Source organism: Podarcis erhardii (assembly GCF_964252035.2).
Source record: "Podarcis erhardii genome assembly, chromosome: 11".
In the NCBI taxonomy this organism is placed as follows: domain Eukaryota; kingdom Metazoa; phylum Chordata; class Lepidosauria; order Squamata; family Lacertidae; genus Podarcis; species Podarcis erhardii.
Genome location: NC_138501.1, coordinates 6,155,344 through 6,165,282, shown reverse-complemented (window position 1 = coordinate 6,165,282; position 9,939 = coordinate 6,155,344). Strand labels below are relative to the sequence as shown.

Here is a 9,939-nt window from a genome sequence, read left to right as displayed (position 1 = left end):
TTCATGGGGTTTTGAAACACCCCTTTCTAGTGCCAGATGACAAGAAATATTTTTTATTTTTTTTAGAGAGAGAGAGAGAGAGAGAGAGAGAGAGAGAGAGAGAGAGAGGGAAAGCTTATTATATCACAAAAGAGAGTCTTAATTGGACATTGTTGCTATCAGATATAGGAGAATGATTGGTTGCAAAAAAATATTTCTTAGAATGGAGTTATTTCCAGTGTCTGCCTGCGATTTACTATTGGTGTTCTTAGACCACATTGTCCTATAAATCTGCAATGCTGTTCATAAGGAAAGCTATTTGTGTGCTTTGGATAGTTCTTCCTTTCTTGCTACCTTTGCCTATTTGATTGGCTGCAAAGCAGAAAAGGACAACTGTAGCACACCTTTTGAAGGAAGCATGGCTAAAATGCTTATTGACTGATGAAATTCTAAGAGTCTCCAAAACATGTGTTGGGTTTGTTTTTTTTAAGATCCCTATATTTAATCTCTAATGTATATTAAAAGATTGTATTTTGAGTTTTCCGCTAAGAAAGTCATCTAAAGTGTGAAAAGAAAGCATTTGTGAAAGGACATGGTATGGCATCGGGTACCTAAAGTTTTCTATGGCCGAGCAATTCACAAAGGCACTGAAGCCAAGGCAGAGTGGACTCAGGAGGTCAAATCTACAAGTCCAAAGCTGAGCTAACACTCCTGTACAGATTTCGCTACTGGATATCTATCCAGAACCATTGATTTTCATTGGAAAGTTGCTGAAACCTTAAGCCATATTTGTTGTGGGCTGGAAAGCCCTGGCAACAAAAACAGAAGAAGATGAAGGAAGAGAAAGTCACACCATTTCACTGGCTACCACTGGAGACAGCTGTGTGCCCAAGCTCATCTTTATCTTATCCCATAATTTTTTACCTATAAAGGTATAAAGGTATCTTATTTAGATAAGAGAAATCAAGAGAGGGCTAACTGAATCTCACTTCAAAACTGGTGGTGGGGGGGCCATGCCTGAGGACAGTGGGCTTACATAGATGGCACATAGCAGGCTGTGAAGCACATATAGCTCTGTTCTCCAGCACTTCACCCCCCTCATTTTGCCTGAGAGTAGGGCCAGACTAGACAAGCTGACCCTTCACAAAATGGCTAGTTGAGCAAATAGCTTTTAAAGGGTAAATGGCAGTTTTGGGGGAGCAATTCAGAACAGGAACCTAGCATGGAAGTAACACAGCTCCCATGCACCCCATGTCACCAATGGTCACGGATGATGGGAGAAGTTAGACAACTTCTCTGTTGACATTATATCATTGTTGACACATATAATGTGCTAAGCATTCTTTGTTCAATCTGCAAGTCACACCATTGACGCTCCTGATGTATTGTAATTCAGTAGTTTTGTAAATGGAAAAATCTGAGGGCTCCCTTGGACAAAAAAACAAGGACACCAGCCAGGAATACCAGAGCAAAACAGCAGCCAGTAGGCTTGGTCTTTATTGAAGACTGTTGCGACAGGACTCCCACCTGCCACAAGGTGGAACAAGATGGAAGCCCTGAACAAAAGAAGACCCCTACTTTTATTAGCTACTAATCCCCCATGCTACACCCCTAAGACTACATCATAACTACATCACAACTACATTATTGACACATCACAAAGAGGAGGGGTTCAGGGAGGAGTTGTGGTGGTAACCTGAGTGTCTTGTCACCTGTCCGGTTCCTCCTTTCCCCCTCCCCATGATTACATTCCTGAGGACAAAGAGGAGTTCACTGTTTCCTGCCCCCAGAGGGAAGGGCTGGTCACTGTCCTTTGTTTCAGTCTGTACTGAATCCACTTCCATACGCAGGTCCTTTGTGAGTGTAATGATCTTCTGTCTAGGACCATCAAGGTTGGCATGCCAACTGGGTAGGGCTTGCTGTGAATGTGTTGGTACACTTGGGGATTATGGCTGCCTTGTGTCTAGTCTCTCCCCCCCCCCTTTGATAGTCCTTCCTTCATGGTCTAAAATAAAAGTTGAACGGTACAGATCTGATGTACTGCTGATTTTCTATGAATTTATAACAGAAGCGTCGTGTATGTCGTGTGTGTGTGTGTGTGTGTGTGTGTGTGTGTGTGTGTGGTGTTTGTACAAACTGAATGATTGCGGGGGGGGGGGGTCCTGCAACAGTTTCAAGTTGCATTCCTGTTGTTGCTTCTTCCCAATGAATTTTACAGGGAAAGATTCTGTTTTGGAAATGGCTGTTAGAATACTGTACCTCTAAATAAGGACAATTTTGGTACTCATGCCAAAATTTAGAACTGTGAATTCATAAATGAAATACGCCAATGTCCTCCTTCATCTGGAAGCTTATCTTCTTGATATTTACACAATGTCTGTATGCTTGGAAATTTTTAAAACCACATTGGCATCAATCCATCTTTCTGCAACCACATCCATTTAGATAAGATCAGGTATGACCATTGTTTTAAATTCTACTTATAGAGTACATGGATGAATTTTTAGCAATTTCTAATTTCCTCCTGCAGTCAGTGTCCCCTGAAAATCTACACCGGAGGGCTAAAAGACTCCCTGGGTCATACTTAATTGCACTGGAAAAGAATGGCTACTCTTTCCCGGGTCCTCCTTATTGATTTCCTGTATGTTATTATTTTTCTCTCTGTTGAAATCAACCCCTTCTCCCATCCGGCTATGTTCAAAAAGCAGTTATTTTCTTTATGAATCACTTGGATCATCCATATTCTGAACCACTTGTTGCATATGATGGAAACTTAACAAGATGATTTTATATGAGCGGGCCCTTCCAACTGTTGCATCGCTTGAAATTTAAGGCCAAAGTGTGCGTACGGACTTAAAAGCAAGCAATACCAATGGCAATCCTGTGTAGGGTTGCCATATTGTGAAGAGCAAAAAAGAGGACACATTTGCCGACTTTTACTTTTAACTATGAATTGCTATGATGGCTCTACCCATGAAAAAGAGGACATGTCCTGGAAAAAGAGGACATATGGCAACCCTACTAGAGTAATATAGCATCAGGTTGACTTTATCATAGAAGGAACTATTACACGTCAACCCAGGCTCCAAGCGGTGTGAAATTAGGAGGGGTTCAAAGCATGTTTCCTCTCTCTCATGGCTACAATGTTGGATCAAATATTGCCGGGCCCCACGGTGTTCTGACTCTGCTTCCCTGCAGCTTGTAAACTGCTTGCAAAAACACAACTATTTCTCTCTCGCTTGCATCAGCCCACTGCAATTCTGAAACTCCTCCCTCCCAACTCTGCATTGTCTTTTGCTAACTACCCAGAGCCCAGGGCAGAGCTCCACCCCCCTGTGTCCGGCAGAAATCTTTGCCAGACCATCACTCTGTCTTTTGAGCTCTTTTACTGGTAATTACTTCACCTGGAAGCAAGCCTGGCTTTTTTTAAAAACAAACAAACATGGTTTATATTTTAACATGCTAAATTCAATGCCTGGCACCCCAGAATTAGAAGGGGGGTCCAGGCACCCCACAATCTTTTAACAGAACTATAGGCAGAAGCAGAAAATGATTCACTTAAGTTTCTATCTCTTCCTGGTGTGTGTACGTTTGCAACAGTCAATAGCTTTTCCCAGATACAACCATATGCCGTAAATGGCTCAACAACGCCGGTTGTTTTTGCAGGCTGGCCTCTGCTTGTTATGCTGGCATACAAAATAATGTATTTGTTCAGTAGGTCCAGTCATCGTGCTAAATAAAATCGTTCACTTTGGTTAGCAAATATTGACTCAAGCTGTTACGCTTTTATGTATTTCAGAGACTCACAATGTTTGAGAGCTCAGCAAGCAAACAAGAACAGGTACAGGAAGTTATTGTGATGTTTTGGACCAATGTTTGCTTTTCTGCTGCTGATGTATGTTCTCCATTGTGTGGGGCTTGTTACTAATGACCTTGTTATATACTACGCTGCAGTTGATAAGGCCAAAGGCTTCAGCAGAATACATTTTACATTCCCACTTGAAGAGTTCATGTTTATTGTGTTTCGAAGGGTGCTGTGCCCACAGGCTTCTCCTTCCCTATAACATACTTTCTTGAAATAAAATCCTTCAAAGGATGGACTCCCTTCTTGGATGAGAAGTAAAGGGGCAATTTTCTGTCTCAGCACAAGGAGCGGGTACCCATCTATCATTGTATGTATGAGAAGATAATCAAATGGTGAATGGCAAGAACAGTGAATTACTACTATTTCTGATAATTTTTAGTTCCTTTCGAAGGTTGGGATGATGTATTCCACACTGGGGGGGGGGGAAGATTCAGTGTGGAAAGAAGGTATTCTGGGTGAAAAATGAGAGGGGGGACTTGGCCTGTGCCAGGCATTTGGGCATGGTTGATCCGGATCGTGTTTCCTTATGCCAAAAAGCATAGTAAGCACATTCAGTCAAACATGTATAGTCCTTTAGACTTCCTCACTCAACACTGAAAGGTCAGGAGCACAGGTAGCCTCCATCACTCCAAACATACAAATTAAGAATGCCTGGAGAGGGTTGTATTTTTAAGGGAGCATGCACAGAAAATGGTTACCTGTCTTTAGAAACCAGAATTCCCATAGTATTATTGATTATTATTTACTGAATTCATATTCCACCCTTTCTCCCAAAGAAACCCAGGGTGGTAACATTCATGCTTCCCTTGTGTATCTGTGAAACTATGCACTCAAAATCCAATAATAATAATAATAATAATAATAATAATAATAATAATAATAATAATAATATATTATTTATACCCCACCCATCTGGCTGAGTTTCCCCAGCCACTCTGGGCGGCTTCCAATCAAGTGTTAAAAACAATACAGCAATACAAACAATAACGTTTATTAGACCATTCCTGAATAATCACATGCACTTTTGTCTTATGACTAGAGGAGTTATAAAGCTTAGTTGCTCAGTTTGCTATCATGAGCATTGCAGAGCATAATTGTTGAGAGTCGTGGTATTTGTCCTCCTGTTCAAATCTATTCCGTAATACAGGGGACTTGCTTCAGAGCCTTACATATTTCCTTTCCTTTTGAGGCTCTTCAAAATAGTCGGAAGCATGCTGCGCTGTAGGGCTGTAACAGGAAGCTGCTTATTTAGAAAAGGCATAATAGGGAACGTTTGTTGAAACAAAATGAAATAATTCTGTGACTCTCTAAAAACAACAGCAGTCAGCATACCAGGAAGGGCATGGATTGGAGGAACTGCTCTTGGAGAACAGCCACAAGTATATATATATATTTATTTGAAGGTCATAGATAACCCATAGTCATATATGTTAGACTTATCTGTGGGGAATGAGCTTGTACTCAAGAGTTTTATGAATGCTGGGGAAATGTTGTGCATGCATTTTTCATTCAGTCATATTTCGGATATAGAAGGAACACCACTTCTGCAGCGGATGGGCTTTTCTGGGAACTGGGAAGGTGGGCTGTTTTGGATGAGGTAGCACTTCCCCAACAGAACAGGTACATACTAATTGATTCACAGTTTACACTAGAGCCCCAGGTGGCTTTGGTGTCAACAATTGCCTATTTCTAGCTACAGCTATTCCTAGGCTTGGATAGCCTGCTATCAGTAACCCATGGTTGATTTTTGTAATGTGCTCTGTGTGGGACTACCCTCGATAATGGTCTAGAAGCAGCAGCTAGCATAAAATGGGGCTACCAGAAGCAAAACGGGATTGTGTAGTACTTACCTTGAATATTCTTGACAGGCTTTCTGGGCACTACCAGACTTAATTCAAGATGTTTCTTAGCAATGGCTTAAAAAGGTAAAGGTAAAGGTAAAGAACCCCTGAGAGTTAAGTGCAGTCACAGACGACTCTGGGGTTGCTGCGCTCATCTTGCTTTACAGGTTGAGGGAGCCGGCGTTTGTCCGCAGACAGTTTTTCTGGGTCGTGGCCAGCATGACTAAGCTGCTTCTGGCTCTATGGAACACCAAAACTAGAGCAGCGCACGGAAACGCCATTTACCTTCCCGCCGGAGTGGTACCTATTTATCTACTTGCACTTTTGGGGCGTGTTTTTGAATTGCTAGGTTGGCAGGAGCTGGGACCGAGTAACGGGAGCTCACTCCATCACAGGGATTTGAACTGTCAACCGATCGGCAAGCCCAAGAGGCTCAGTGGTTTAGACCACAGCACTACCTGCGTCCCTGCTAGCAATGGCTTATAAAGCCCTAAATAGCCCAGGGCCCAGATATTTTCAGGATTTCCTCCTGTAATATGAGTGGGTTCCTTAAAATTGGTGGGAGGCAGGCTGTCCTCATGGTCCCCACTAGGAATTGGATGAGGGGGCACACAAAATCATTGCTCCTTGGAGGTGTGTGTGTCTCTTGCATTCTTTGGTTTCAACAAAGAAATCATTTTTCTTTACCCAGGCTCTTGTGACTTGGCAAATAGGAGGTATACTCATCACCACCAATGTCTCTACTTCTGTCTTAATGATTTACTGCCAAGTTTTTTTAAGCGCACATATGCCTTTAGCTTCTGTGTACTTTATATTGTTCTTATGTTTCTTGTTCATATTCCCTAGGATCTTTCAGGTGGGGTATAGTTTATTTATATATTAATAAATATAATCAGAGTGCCCAAGCCATGGTGAAAGAAGGGTTACAGATTAGGATGGCAAACTCACCACTGAATTAGGGTGGGTTTGGTTGGGTTAGGGACACGGGTGGTGCTGTGGTCTAAACCACAGAGCCTAGAGCTTGCCAATCAGAAGGTCGGAGGTTTGAATCCCTGTGACGGGGTGAGCTCCTGTTGCTCTGTCCCAGCTCCTGCCCACCTAGCAGTGCGAAAGCATGTCAAAGTTCAAGTAGATAAATAGGTAGCGCTCCGGTGGGAACATAAACGGCGTTTCCGTGCGCTGCTCTGGTTCGCCAGAAGTGGCTTAGTCCTGCTGGCCACGTGACCCGGAAGCTGTCTGCGGACAAACACCAGCTCCCTCGGCCTATAGAGCAACTTGAGCACCACAACCCCAGAGTCGTTCGCGACTGGACTTAACTGTCAGGGATCCTTTACCTTTATGAAAACATATGGCTTTCTCCAAAGAATCTTGGGAACTGCAGTTTGTTAAGGGTGCTGAGAATTATAGCTCTGCGTGGGCTAAACTACAGTTCCCTGGAGTCTCTGGGACAAGCCATGTGCTTTAAATGTATTGTGTGGACGTGACCCGTAAGTGACTGCTTTTCTTCTCCAAATTATGGTATTTTGTTTTCCTTTCCTTCCTTCCATAAAGCTTGCACTCTTTAAAATTCAGGATATCCTCCACAGACTTCATACAATGATTCATAGGTATTGCTTTAAGAATCAATGTACTATCAAAGACACTTTTTGTTTTGTGCCATTGTTTGCTATACATGAGCATATTAGCTTCCCGGCCAGCAATAACAGCCAGAATGTGCTACATTTTATGAACTCGGCACTGTTCCTGCTGGATCATTTAGCTGCTTGAGAATACTAAATCCTTGACTTTCCCCTGGCTTTCATCTCTTATGGAGAATAACTACATTCTTCTGCAGCCCAGAAAGCTTCTGGCATTGAGGCAGTGTTTTCAAATTATGTTCTAGGCAACTTTTAGAAGCTTATTAAAGGTTCCTTAAAGAGTAGATCAACAGCTGAGAACAAGCCTTTTTGAATGTCTGTCACTGATCTTTCCTTCCAAATGTTGGATGAGTTCTAGATCCCACTTTCAGCTTACACAAGACAGCAGTGAGCTCCAACAGGCAGATGTGTCAGGGTGGAAAGTTTTCCCTTCGGGCAGAAAACTTGGAAAACCACTTCATTAAGGAGGAACGAAGAATCAAATAGAGGCCGATATATATACACTTTTAGAAGAACGAGGCCGATATAAATACACTTTTAGAAGAACGAACTTCTTCCAATCCTCCAAAAAGATTTCCTGGAAAAAAATTAATAGAAAATGGCAGCCCACAATACTTCAATGAAAAACCAAATAAACATAACAATCCCTACAGTTTTCAGCACTTCCATTATAAGTCACTAAGACTTTCCCAGTTTTCTTTGTTGTTTCTTTCCTATTGCGTTTTGGAGCCAAAACATTTTTGGCTTTCAGGCTGAAGTCCAGGACTGTGCCAGTCAGCAGGATATGAGGCAGATAAGATTTGCTGAAATGCTTTTGAACTAGTCAGATTCTCTGGATGGGAAATGGAAGCACAATTATTTACATTTGGCACAAGAAGAATAAGCTCCGTTTTTAAATTCAAAGGAAATCAGATGGGTCAGATGGTGTTGCATGCCTGTTAAAATCCACCAAGAGCCTGATAAGAACCACTTTGCTGTAATTTGTTTGACAGCCACTCTGCAACTTACAAAGATGTGAGGCCCTTGGCCTGGAGGAGGAGTATATCAACAGGGTAACACTGCACAATAGAGCTGTAAGTACTTTTCGGAGTGTACTGAAATAAATTATTGATGAAGAAATATGTCCCATCCTTTTACAAAGTGCAGGATGGAGTAGGCATTCATATTATATGTTGGGTTCTAAGTTATGATCCCTAATAGCCAACTTGGTCACCCTGTACCTTCCAGCAGGATGGCAAAAAAGAGCTATGCAATAATTTTTATTACTGATTATTATATATACACACCACTTAATGCCTAGAGGATGACTAAGTGGTTTACAATATATATATATTTTAAAACTCTCAATTGCACAACATTATTAAAATGCATACTAATTAAAAATGCACTGTAATTACGATATGATATACAACAACCCCATTTAAACTTTAAATTACAAGTGTTCATAATTGAACTATAACATAACAGAATCACATTAAAAGAGAAGAGCAATTAAAACAGGAGGCTCAGGTCAAGGTGATCTCTGCATCAAGGGGTCTCTTGTTAGTCTTCTGCTTGTTGTACCGAAGGGTTGCAAAAATACGATTGTATCCAGCAGTTGCAGAAGTGAGAGTCAGCTTGCCCAGCCAATCTTCCCCAACTCTTCTCGCTCTGCAGGACACACCCTCAGAAGCCTTTCCAGAGGGTCATGTTGGTCCTCCATCCTGAACAATGCAGTGCAAGGAAGGAATCCCCTGAAATTTCTATGCTGCCAAGGAGTGTGGTGGAGTCTCCTTCTTTGGAGGTCTTTAAGCAGAGGCTTGACAACCATATGTCAGGAGTGCTCTGATGGTGTTTCCTGCTTGGCAGGGGGTTGGACTCGATGGCCCTTGTGGTCTCTTCCAACTCTATGATTCTATGATTCTAGGACAGAAGGATCTTCTGGAAGGGTAGCAACCCTCCAGAGAGACTTTTGTCGAGGATACAGAGGGAAGCAAGAGGGTGAACAGGAAGGGAAAGGTTGGTTTTGCAAGCTGCCTTCTGCTTGCACATTCACAGGATGCAATCCCAGGTATGCAAAAAGGTTTTTTTTAAAAATAAGAAAAGGCCAGATAAGGGCTGAGAAGGGTCATTGCACTCCAGGAGGTAAAGATTGTTGGAGGCAGCTGAGCAGGAGTTTTGGCTTGATCAACCTCTTTAACAACTAGAGGTCGAGGAGGGTTTTGTTTGGTCCATATTTTTTAAGAGAACTGACCTTAATTTTCCCTCCTTCAATACATGCATTGAAAAATGTGTATTTTGGGATAAAGTACATTAAGAAAATACAAATATGTACAATATATATATACTGTACAATATATATACAGTGATAAAATATGAAATTAAGTGTGAATGAAACATCTGTTTGAATACAATTTTTCATATGGATACAAACGCACAGCGAGAGATTAATGGAGAAACAGGATGGAACAGTTTTATAATATGGTTTGGGAAGAGGATGCTCTGCCCTTCCATACAGCCATCTTATTGTATCCTGGCAGTGTAATTAGGGTTAATGGAAGTATGGAACCCTTGATCATATCCCCTCCAGTTCAAGATGATATAAGCCTTTAAGGTCTCTGATACTCTGAAGTAAGGA

At 41.8% G+C, this 9,939-nt stretch overlaps 1 long non-coding RNA gene across 1 annotated transcript; it reads left to right on the top strand.

Annotated features, from left to right (window-relative positions):
• The first annotated feature begins 1,386 nt into the window (after positions 1-1,386).
• LOC309352565 lies at positions 1,387-9,053 on the top strand. Its single transcript, XR_014161378.1, has 4 exons — positions 1,387-1,829; positions 3,779-3,820; positions 8,315-8,395; positions 8,979-9,053. It is a non-coding gene; the product is annotated as an uncharacterized lncRNA (long non-coding RNA).
• Positions 9,054-9,939: the final 886 nt, after the last annotated feature.